General features: G+C 47.3%; 1 protein-coding gene across 4 annotated transcripts in view; it reads right to left on the reverse strand.

The window, feature by feature from the left end:
- The window catches only part of LOC114584146 (tropomodulin-3), a 50,658-nt gene extending 39,249 nt beyond the window's left edge, over positions 1-11,409 (reverse strand). For 3 of the 4 annotated variants that reach the window (XM_028705715.2, XM_028705714.2, XM_077919060.1), the window contains exon 1: positions 11,309-11,409. The gene's annotated coding sequence lies outside the window, so the exon portion shown is untranslated. Of the gene's footprint in view, positions 1-8,288; positions 8,353-11,308 lie in introns of all 4 variants that reach the window. The other variant, XM_077919061.1, reaches the window with a different exon arrangement.
- Positions 11,410-11,802: the final 393 nt, after the last annotated feature.

Below are 11,802 nucleotides of genomic sequence, written 5' to 3' on the forward strand. Positions count from 1 at the left end.
TTTGACTCCAGGGATAAAATGTCGGAGCTTTCATTCGCTTGCTCCAGAACATAAGATTTCATATCAACGTACCATACATAAAGTAAATATCAAAAACTGCGTCGGTTGCCGGTAAATTCTGTATATTTTGGGAAGGGGGCAGGAAATATCAAGATTGTGACATCTGCTTGCAAGTCAAGGACCAGTTAAGAACGTAAGCCAAGGATCAGAATTAACCTAACCTCTATGTTACAGACATGTGCTTACTCACATCCTGCTATTTTTCCATTAGCAGCAAAAATAAAACACTGCTGCGTCCAACTTCTATACAAAGTGAAGGCCAGCAGCTCTCTAAAAAGGTGTCAGGTATGCAAACAAGAATTTGAGTGCCGCTGGCATACAAACAGGTCTGAACCAGAGACAGCTGTTGAGTGGGAAGCAGAGGTCTAGGCAGGGAGAAACAGCTGTGAGCATGGCCAGTCAAAGCAAAGTGATAATTGCTCAGGCAACACCCTAGCCTGAACAGGAAGCTGTTACAGCATTTCCTGTTAGGGAGAACCAATGGCCAGTGTGGTTGGGCAGAGTCACTTCAGCAGCTGAGAATAATAATAATAATAATAATAATAATAATAATAATAATAATAATAATAATTTATTTACCCCAGCCACTCTGGGTGGCTTCCAACCAAACATTAAAAACAATACAGCATCAGACATTAAAAACTTCCCTAACCAGGGCCACCTTTAGTTGTCTTTTTAAAGTAAAATTGTTGCTTATTGCCTTGACATCTGATGGGAGGGCGTTCCACAGCGTGGGCGCCCACTACCAGGAAGGCCCTCTGCCTGGTTCCCTGTAACCTCACTTCTCACAGCGAGGGAACCGCCAGAAGGCCCTCGGAGCTGGACCTCAGTGTCCGGGCTGAACGATGGGAGTGGAGACGCTCCTTCAGGTATACTGGACCGAGGCCATTTAGGGCTTTAAAGGTCAGCACCAACACTTTGAATTGTGCTCAGAAACGTACGGGGAGCCAATGCAGATCTCTCAGGACCGGTGTTATATGGTCTCGGCGGCCACTCCCAGTCACCAATCTAGTTGCCGCACTCTGGATTAATTGCAGTTTCTGAGTCACCTTCAAAGGTAGCCCCACGTAGAGCGCATTGCAGTAGTCCAAGTGGGAGATAACCAGAGCATGCACCACTCTGGCAAGACAGTCCTCAGGCAGGTAGGGTCTCAGCCTGCGCACCAGATGGAGCCGGTAGACAGCTGCCCTGGACACAGAATTGACCTGCACCCCCATGGACAGCTGTGAGTCCAAAATGACTCCCAGGCTGCGTACTTGGTCCTTCAGGGGCACAGTTACCCCATTCAGGACCAGGGAGTCCTTCACACCTGCCCCCCTCCTGTCCCCCAAGAACAGTACTTCTGTCTTGTCAGGATTCAACCTCAATCCTTTACTGCCTTTGGAGATGCCTCAACCCAGAAGTAGCCAACAAGGGACCTTGCAGACACTGTTGGGACTATGGCTCCCATCATCCTTTACCACTGACCATGATGCCCGGGGCTAAAGGGAACTGTGGACAAACTTTAATTATCCACAGGGCCACAGGTCCCCCATCCCTGCTTTGCATTTCATCACCTTCCATGTTCGCTAGGTACCGCCTCTTTCCACCCAGTGCAGATTCTGAGATGAACGACAGGTTTAAAGTCAAGGCATCCACGTGATTCCTCTCTTAGGAACACACAATCTCTTTTTCAGATTCGTGAGACTCGGAATTATTTCTTGCGATCTCCCTGCATTCCTTCCCACCATCTTCTTAAAGCTTTGCGGCCGTGGAGAGTGGGTTATACGCTTAAACATCGCCGCCGAGTCCCACGCCACCTTACTTTGTCTCCCTCTCCAGGATGCCGCATGGCAAGGCACCCGTTTGCAGGCTTCTGAGCTGTGTGCAAGCTGGGGAGCCAGGATCCTGGCCCGGATCCTCACTGAGGGCACTTGTAGAGTTCCTTGGAAGCCTTGTTTACATCCGCAGGATTGCATAGGAGTAACACTGCTGCATGGTGACTTTCACCCAGCCTAACTGACCTACCTCACAGGATTGTTGTGAGGATAACAGTGGGAGCGAGGGTAATCCCCCAAACCACCCAAAGCCCCCTGGATGCAAAGGATAGAAATATAATAAGATATTGTGGGAGGAATGGAAATTCTATTCTGTATTGGAAATGGGCTTGAATTGGGCCAGGTTAGTCTCATGAAGGATGGAGCGTCCATTATTATTATTATTATTATTATTATTATTATTATTATTATTAGTTACCCGCCTTTCACCATAAGCTCTGAGCAGGTTTTTTAGAATGTGTCCTTTTATTTAAAAAGCATCTCTGGGTTATTTGTGGATCATAGGAATTTGTTCATTCCCCCCCCAAAAAAATCTAGTCCTGCCTCCCCACAAGGTCTGAGGGACAGTGGACTGCTGAAAAAGTTTGCTGACCCCTGGTCTAGACTGACAGATAGCAGTTGCCTCCAGATTTCTGGGACTTTCTGCATGCAAAGCAGATGCACTAACCACTGGGCCACGGTGGTTCTCCATGAGCGTTGCAACACTGTGGTACTGCTGCCATTGCAACATCCCTGTTGTATTTTTTGGGTGGGGTGGGGTGGGGGAGAAAAGCTTAGAAAGCAAACAAAAGTTCCTGCTCCCATCAGAGGAAGGGCCCCACCTCCCCACCTCCCAAACCCCCATTCCAATGTGAGCCAGCATCTTAAAAGGAAAATGGCTTCCTGCAGCTAATGACCACAGAATTGCTGGCTGCCAAGCCGCCTATCCATTTGCCAAGTCAACACTATGCTCTGTTTTTGTTCCTTCTCCCAGCGTAGTGCAAATCTGTTTATAATCAGACCAGACCACAATACTCTGGGAGGAGAAGGGAACCTTTTCCAATACGAGTGCTGGGGACTAGAGACAAACAGCCGACATTTTATTTTTTTTAAAGGAAGGTTGGCACAAAGGCCTCCTTATTTTCTCTTATCAAGCACTGGTACAGCTGGCTGTTTATAAGCCAGACTGTCACAGGAGGACCTAGTTTGTTTCTGAGCTCCATCACAATCTTACACCTGCATCATTCTATTCCAAAGAATCACTAAACGTCCCAAAGTGAGTCATGGTCCCCATTGTGGTTCTTTTATATCTGGAAACAGGTGGAATAACAGCATCTCTTGCGCTACAATGTGATCTGGCCATCAGTGCTGCTATCATTTTTGCTCCTTAATGCGCCTCGTCTGTCAGCACCCCCCATCCTATGAGATGCCCATTTTGAGCAGCTTGAACACATTGCAAACGCTAGACTGGTTCAGGATGAATGTCACACTGAGATGCAGCCAACAGCAACCACCACCCCCCAAAAGAAAACCCTGATCAGGTGATGCTTTGCTTACAATGTTCTCTTGCAGGAACTTAGGGCTTCTCTGCACTATAAGCAGTACAGTGGTACCTCGGGTTACATACGCTTCAGGTTACAGACTCCACTAACCCAGAAATAGTGCTTCAGGTTAAGAACTTTGCTTCAGGATGAGAACAGAAATCGTGCTCCAGCGGCGCGGCAGCAGCAGGAGGCCCCATTAGCTAAAGTGGTGCTTCAGGTTAAGAACGGACCTCCGGAACGAATTAAGTACTTAACCCAAGGTACCACTGTATTAGTCATGGCTTCCCCATTGGCCCAAAAATGGAAGCAAGAAGAACTACCAACGATGGAAGAATGGAGGATGAAATTAATGGACTATGCGGAACTTGACAAACTAACAGGAAGGATCCGAAACCGGTGGGACCAGAAATTTACCGAAGACTGGAGTAAATTTATGGATTATTTGAAAAGTATTTGTGACGATCAGACTACGCTTTTAGGTTTACAAGAAGTTCTGTGAGGGCTAATATTAGAAATATGGAAAAAAATGGAAAAGGAGAGATGATATGTTAAGAGATGTAAAGGCAATATTAAGTTAGGAAATGCATAAGAAGTGATTAAGACGGAGGATTATCAGAGGTGCTGATGGAAGTCCAATAAGATTGTATTTGTGATAAATTGTGTGGTATGTTTTATAATTTTGTATGACAAAAACCAATGAAAATATTTATATATATAAAAAAATAGTCATGGCTTCCCCACCCCCCAAGAATCCAGGGACCTACATTTAGCAGGAAAAGGACTGACTGTTAAACCACTCTAGGAACTGTACCTCTGTGATAGGGAAAGAGGTGACCTAACAACTCAGCAGCCTTAGTAAACTACACTTTCCCAGGAAGCGGCTCTGTGATCTTTCCAAATCCTACAATACTGTCTGTACCAGACTTGATATTTTATTTTAATGTGCTTTTGGCACCAGACTTCATTGTTAAAACACTATGGGAAGCAATGCATCAATGAAAATACAGTAATGACCAAGTATGCCAGGATTCGAACCTAGGGCCCCTGGCGTGAAAAGCATGTGATTCACCTGCGGATTTTCATCCAAAGGCTGAAGATACCAGGGATTCAAACGGTGGCCTGCCTGCATAGCACATTCAAGTTTTTCCTCTGCAACAATGAGGGATAGAAACTTGCTTTAGTTTAGATAAACCTATTTGTCTTATACCAGGCCAGAGTCATTAGTCCATCTAACTCATGTACAGTGGTGCCCCGCAAGACGAATGCCTTGCAAGACGAAAAACTCGCTAGACGAAAGGGTTTTCCGTTTTTTGAGTCGTTCCGCAAGACAAATTTCCCTATGGGCTTGCTTCGCGAGTTCTTGCGAGTTTGTTTCCTTTTTCTTAAAGCCGCTAAGCCGTTAATAGCCGCTAAGCCGCTAATAGCCGTGCTTCACAAGACGAAAAAACCGCAAGACGAAGAGACTCGCAGAACGGATTAATTTCGTCTTGCGAGGCACCACTGTAGAGTGAACTTTGAGTGGCAGCAATGCTCCAGAGTTTCTCGGTCCCCTGCCTGAAAACTTTGGAGCTATCTACCTGCAGCAACGGAAATGCTATTTGTCCTGAATTAAGACCTAAATAAATGTTTTAGCAGAGGCATGCAAAATACATGCACTCCGGACCCCTTGACCTCAGGCACTAACAAGGCTACAAAGAGGTTACTGGAGACGAGTGACCTGCAAAGCTACAGAGTCCTAATTGTTTTCTCTTTAGAAGGCGGGCAGGGCTTCCAAATTTACTGAGGATCTTTGCGAAACAAAGCCCCATTGCTGAAGTTTTAAAATAGAAAATGACATCACAGGCAAATAAACAAGAGCTGGTTTGGAACTAAGAAGCCTTAAAACATTGTCCTTATTTTTGGTCCGCCTCTTATTCCAATCAGCCTCTGGATGAACCTCAACAGGAGAAGGGAGAGTCTTTTGTAGGCAAAGTTTATCAGTTTTCCACCATCAATCACAGGCTTGAAAGGGTTCCAGCTGCTTAAGGCAGACCATTTCCAACCTTCTCACCAGAGAACCCTCACATTGGCAGCAGCGTTAACTCTTCACCAGCCGGGAAAACAGTTCGGACATCCCTGCTCCAGTTGGGCCATAAAAATATGCCTTATGGATTCAGCAAAAACGTTCTCCTGTTCAGTCTTCCAGCCAGCCAGCAATCCCCTTCCCAGGACACTCCATTGCATCTTCCCACCCACCCACAGTGATTTTCCATTTCCTCTCTCCAACCACAGTCTGCCAGCATTCTTTCGCGACTCTCTATTCCAGACACGGACACATTTTCTACCCCCCTGCCCCTCCCCAGGTCCAAGAAGCTGATCTATGCTGGCTGGGGCCATCAAAAGTTGTAGCCCGACAACATTGGGAGGCCCGGAGATGGCCCAATTCTGTTGTGGTGCAATTGTTCTCTGCTCAGTTTTGGTTTGCACAGGCTAGGAATGGGGAACGCTTTTCAACCTGGGGGCCATGTTCTCTTCTGGGGGGCGACTGCCAGTAGTGGTTGGGGGCCAAAGTGGGTGGAGGAAGATATTTTATCTTGGTCCAGCTGGCTGGTTTCGATGCACAGCCACCCATCAGAAGGCATTATCAGGTACAGAACTGATACACGGATGGAAATGACACAGGAAATGGATTGGGACGCAAACAAAGATCATAAAGCGACTGAACTACTATGTGTTACTATACCAACACAGGTTAAAAAAACACCCAGCTTTTCTTTTGGAGAAGGAGATAAAAGAATAAAGAGGGAATGTTTTATAATGGCGAAGGCAGTAACTGGAGAATCTTCTTTACACTTTTGTAAACGAACTGGACAGCACTGGGTGGAAGGTTGAAAAAACAACTTCCAATAAAGAAAGGAACAATCGAATAACCTAGATTGAGCATTTGACGATTTGGAAGAAATATTGCATACACAGCTGACAGATGGCTCTAGCTGGACATCTTTTATTTTTCCCTCTATTTTCCTTTCCCTTGGTAGTTGTCTGTTTGTTTTTGTTGTTGTTGTCTCTCTCGTATTTCTGTTCTTATCCTGAAGCAAAGTTCTTAACCTGAAGCACTATTTCTGGGTTAGCGGAGTGTGTAACTTGAAGTGTCTGTAACCTGAAGCATATGTAACCTGAGGTACCACTGTACCGGGTAGAAGGCTGAAAAAACAACTTCCAGCAAAGGAAGGAAGAATCAAATAACGTAGATTGAGCATTTGACTATTTGGAAGAAATATTGCATACACAACTGACAGATGGCTAGCTGGAAGTCTTTTCTTTTCCCCTCTCTATTTTTCTCTCCCTTGGTAGTTGTTTGTTGTTGTTGTAGTTGTTTGTTATTGTCTCTCGTATTTTGGTAAGAACTGTATACAGATGAAGGAGAAGGAGTCTGAGGACCCCATGTGAGAGGTGGGTAAGGGGAGATCTCACAGGGTGGGAGGCTGTGACAAGAGAGGGACGAGCTCAGGGGAGAGCACACCTTCCTCTGTAGGGGATGAAAGTCAAGATATAGGGGTTAAAGAGGATTCTGTAGTTTCTTTTTCTGTTTCTTCTTTCCTTGGTTTATTTTCTTTAATTTTTTGTAGATTGGTTTGTTCTTTCTAATTGTACTGTGGAAACTTCAATAATAAAAGAAAGTGAAGTATTATCAGGGTTCAGCGATGCATTCCAGCGAGAGGGAAAGCATTTGCTGAGTGTGCAAACGGGTGCTTGACAGGTCCATGGAGAGTCACGAGCAGGAATCGGCAATGTTTTTGTGGCTTGGGCCGGTTCACGGTCCCGCAGACGCTGTGGTGAGCCGGAGTGCGCGCGCACGCATGCGCAAACACTATTTCCTGTGCTCCTTCCAGCGTGGAGGAGGCATATGCAGCTTCCCATTGGCTGCAGGAGCTTCCTGCAGCCAATGGGAAGCCGGCCAGCATCGCGGAAGGCAGTCCCTGCTCTACTCCGTGCCGGTTTAGCCCGGCGCACAAGAGCCGACTGAGTGGACGGTGGAGGTCCATGGGCCAGTTAAACGACCTCCATGGGCCGCTTGTGGCCCATGGGCCTTAGATTGCCGACCCCTGGTCACGAAGGGCAGGCTGAAAGGGCTCAAGGGCCACATTTTGGTCCCTGAACTTGAGGTGCCACATCCGTGGTGTGGACTCAGCTATTGGTAGATTGGGGAGAGTATAAGCCTAATTGATATTTCTGGTTGATCATTGTTCCTTCTCAACTCAGCGATTCTAGGTATCCCAAGCCAAATTGATTTATTTTTTAATTTGTATTTTGGCCTGAACCGATTTCCCCCTCTTCCCTTTCCTCCAGCAGCGACAACTTGTCCCCTTTGGGAATCAGCTCGCAACTCCTCACAACTGGTTTTGCTATAAGATTTCCCAAGAACGCACCACTCAAAAAAAGTCTTGTGAGGGACACATCCAGCATCACGAGGACTAAGGTTGGGGTGCCTTGCCTGCCACCCCGTTCTCTTCCCACTGTTTGTTTTATCTTTGAAAGAAGAAAGACAATCGCTCTGGTTGTTTCCACAACCGTCCCACTGCTGAACTTTATATCCCTGAGGCCAAAGCAAACAAACTGGTCTAGGAGATGCCCCAAGCATTATGGAAACATTTCGAGTATGTACACATTTACATAGCAAACAGAGCCTAGAGACAGGAGGGAGCCCTGCCATTCAAAGTACCATTTCTAGAAGCTAAACATACCTTTCGAATGCTCTTATTTCCTGTTTCTACTCAGCTACGCCACTCAGCACCGGAACTGCTTTGCATTAATAAGAGTGACGGCGCACACCTAACATTTTATTAGGCACACCACATCAGGTGAGCATTCCTGAGTCGAGATACCTTTGGGGGGAACGGACACATACCTGTGCAGCTTTTTAAAAAGTCCCATGGAATGTAAAACGGCTCGTTTGAAACTGTAGCACAATACTACAAGAAGAAGAAAAGAATAAGTAGGAAATCTAGAGGTTGCATCGAACCAAGTTCTGCTCATAGTACACCCAGTGAAATTCCTGGACGTAAGTTAGTCATCTGCTTAAAGAGAAGTTAGTCATGTTCATCAACTTTGGTCCCATCTGTACAACACACTTGAAGCAGTGTCACAGCACTTCAAATTTAGTTTGTCAAAGGTGCTGAGAGTTAGGAGACTCCTTTTCCCCTCAAGGAGATACAATCCCCAGAGTTCCCTGGGAAGAGGGACAGACTGTTAAACCCCTCAGAGTTACAGCTCTGTGAGGAGAATCGGGGTCTCCTAGCCACCCTCATCACCCATAACAAACCACAGTTCCCAGGACTAGAGGAAGCCATGACCGTTTCAAGAAGCATGATACTGCTTTAAATGTTTAGTGCGGATGGGGTCTGGACTAGCATTGGATATAACCCCAACTTCTGAAAGCAACACCTTACAAATATGGGAATACTTCAATAGACACTGTTGACATTCTTTGAAGCGGCTTAGTCATGCTGGTCACATGACCCGGAAGCTGTACGCCGGCTCCCATGCCCAGTAAAGCGAGATGAGCGCTGCAACCCCAGAGTCGGCCACGACTGGACCTAATGGTCAGGAGTCCCTTTACCTTAGTCCGCTAAACGGATGCCAATGACAACTCCATCAGCAAAGCGTGGGACTCTTAATCTCAGGGTTGCGAGTTCGAGGCACGGCTTGGGCAAAAGAGGCCTGCATTGCAGGGGGTTGGACTAAATGACCCGCAAGGTCCCTTCCAACTCCAGAATTTTATGATTCTATGATTCTAGGATGTTGGTTTGTTTAACTGCCACTGTAATAGACCAGTCTTTTATTTAAGCACTGGCCCATTAGCCATAGGCTTGGATTGTTTATTTGCTGTATTTTTCAGTCGCCTCATGCAATGAGCCTCTAGCCTTCCTCAGCCTGGTGAGCTGCTTGAGAAAGGTCTGATGCCAACGAGGCATAGATGATGGGCTTCCACGGCACATTTCCCTTTAAGACCACCTTCTTTACGCAGATTATCATGGAACATCGGTACTATTTTCATGTCTAGCACCCTACTCTCCTGAAAGCATTTTCAACAGCATACCAGCACAAAGCCAATCCAAACATTCAGACAGGCATGCAGGACAGCGCTCCACCCAACGGGAAATGAAATACTGTGGTACCTCGGGTTATGTGCGCTTCAGGTTACAGACTCCGTTAACCCAGAAATAGTACCTCGGGTTAAGAACTTTGCTTCAGGATGAGAACAGAAATCGTGCGGCGACGGCACAGCGGCAGCAGGAGGCCCCGTTAGCTAAAGTGGTGCTTCAGGTTAAGAACAGTTTCAGGTTAAGAACAGACCTCCAGAATGAATTAAGTTCTTAACCCGAGGTACCACTGTAAAAATATAAATAATGTACTTCTTTGAGAGGGGCAGGGGCAGCTCCTCGTCTTTAACCTCACACCCCCAGATGGGATTGTCAATCCACACCTACAGATGTGCCCAGAAAATTTGGTGGGATCCCAATGACCATTATGGGGTGGAGATATAGGAGCATCAGTTGCACAAGGTGTTCCAAAACAAGGCTATGCAGACACCGTACCTTTAAAGCACAATCGGAGCCCACGCTTTCCCTTAAAGGATTCTGGGCCCTGTAGTTTACCCCTCGCAGAGTTGCAGTTCCCATCAGCCCTTTGCGAACTACAGTGCCCAGAATTCTTCGAGGGAAAGAATGTGTTTCAAAGATATGGTGTGAGTCACTTCCTAGTTCCTACATTACCACCTCAGCCGGCACTGGGGAAACAGGAAGGGCATTAAGGTTAGCAAGTCCAGAGTCTAAATTAAAAGTTGGACCTCAGTGAGAAAGGATTCCCTTTCCATTCAACCTGCAGACCTAGAACAGATGTAAAGCAAAGAGCGATCTTTTGTTGCATGCAACAGGAACGGAAAACACTGAAAAGCAAAAGATGACCCGCTTGTACCAATATGTTGGGCGTAGTACAAAATGTTCCACAGCCAAGGGGAGGCAGGCATCATGGCAAAACAAGGCTCACTCTCACCTGCCCTTAAACTCTTGGCCATTTTTAATCAGTTGCGGACCAAAAGTGACACATATGCCCTCTTTGTGGGGAAATCATACTGGTGACAAAAAACCAACCACCCCCCTATAAGCTCTGCACGCTGCAGCCCTGAGCAGAAAAGCCCAAGGTGCGGTGGAAAGACAAAAGCATCAAACAGAACACCAAACCCCACTTGCAAAACATTTCCCCCCCTTTCTCCCCCTCAGAGAGAGAGAGAGAGGAAGGACGTTTCCCTGAGTTGGGGAGCCGGCATGTAGTCATAGAGGGAGGAAATCCTTGCCGAGCAGACGGAGAAGGGGGTGGGGGGGTGGATAAGGTTCACGATGCGACAAGGGGTGGAGTTGAGCTTCCTGGGTGTGAGTTTGTCAAGTTTGCAGAGGAAAAGAGCTGTGGGGAAGGGAGGCACGGGGGAAGAACTGAAGCGGGTGTGGAAGGGGAGCGACTCCGGATCCTACTCCGCGTTGCTGGATCTGCACAGCAACTGCTCCCCCAAAAGAGAGCTTCGACTGACTCTTTGTCCTTGTGCATACCACCCTTTTAAATAATCAATAATAAAGAAGAAGAAGAAGAAGAAGAAGAAGAAGAAGAAGAAGAAGAAGAAGAAGCAGCAGCAGCTATGCCTGCTTTCCCACAACGGCAGCTAGCTCCCTCCTCTTTCCGCCTCTCCTATGCAGTTGGAAGGGGTTCCCCGCGGTCATCTAGTCCAACCCCGGCAAGGCAGGAATCTTTCCCCCCAACTTTTCCCAAAGTGAGGCCAAAATGACAGAAGTCGCCTCCAGATGCAAGAGCCTCACCCGGGCCCGGCTAATTCCACCCCGCCCTTCCCACCCTCGTCGCCCCCGGAGGACTCACCCAACCAGGCGGCGAACTTCTCCCAGCCTTTTCGAAGAAGGAGAGGAAACGTACAAGGCTGCGGCTGCCGAGTCTCCGCCCGGCCACTGCGCCTGCGCGCCCCTCCCAGGACGGGCTCCGAGGCGGCGCTCGCGTGGGATCATGGGAGGCGTAGTCCGCCATTGATTGGGGCTGTAGTCCGGAAGCCTCTCGCTCGAGGGATGGAGCGGGAGGGGAGAATCCCGGGTGTGACGCCGCCACCCTATCTTCGGTTGCGCACACAGACCTGGGATTCCCCCAAAGAAGGAATCATAGAATTATAGAGTTGGAAGGGACCACGGGGGTCATCTAGTCCAACCCCCTGCGATGCAGGAATCTTTTGCACAATGTGGGGCTCGAACCCGCGACCCTGACATTAAGGGTCTTGCACTCCACCGAATGAATTACCCTCAGCATTCCACTTCTGAGAGCCATTAATATAATTATAATATAATATAATATAATATAATATAATA

The sequence above is a fragment of the Podarcis muralis genome, chromosome 14 (genome assembly GCF_964188315.1).
Source record: "Podarcis muralis chromosome 14, rPodMur119.hap1.1, whole genome shotgun sequence".
In the NCBI taxonomy this organism is placed as follows: domain Eukaryota; kingdom Metazoa; phylum Chordata; class Lepidosauria; order Squamata; family Lacertidae; genus Podarcis; species Podarcis muralis.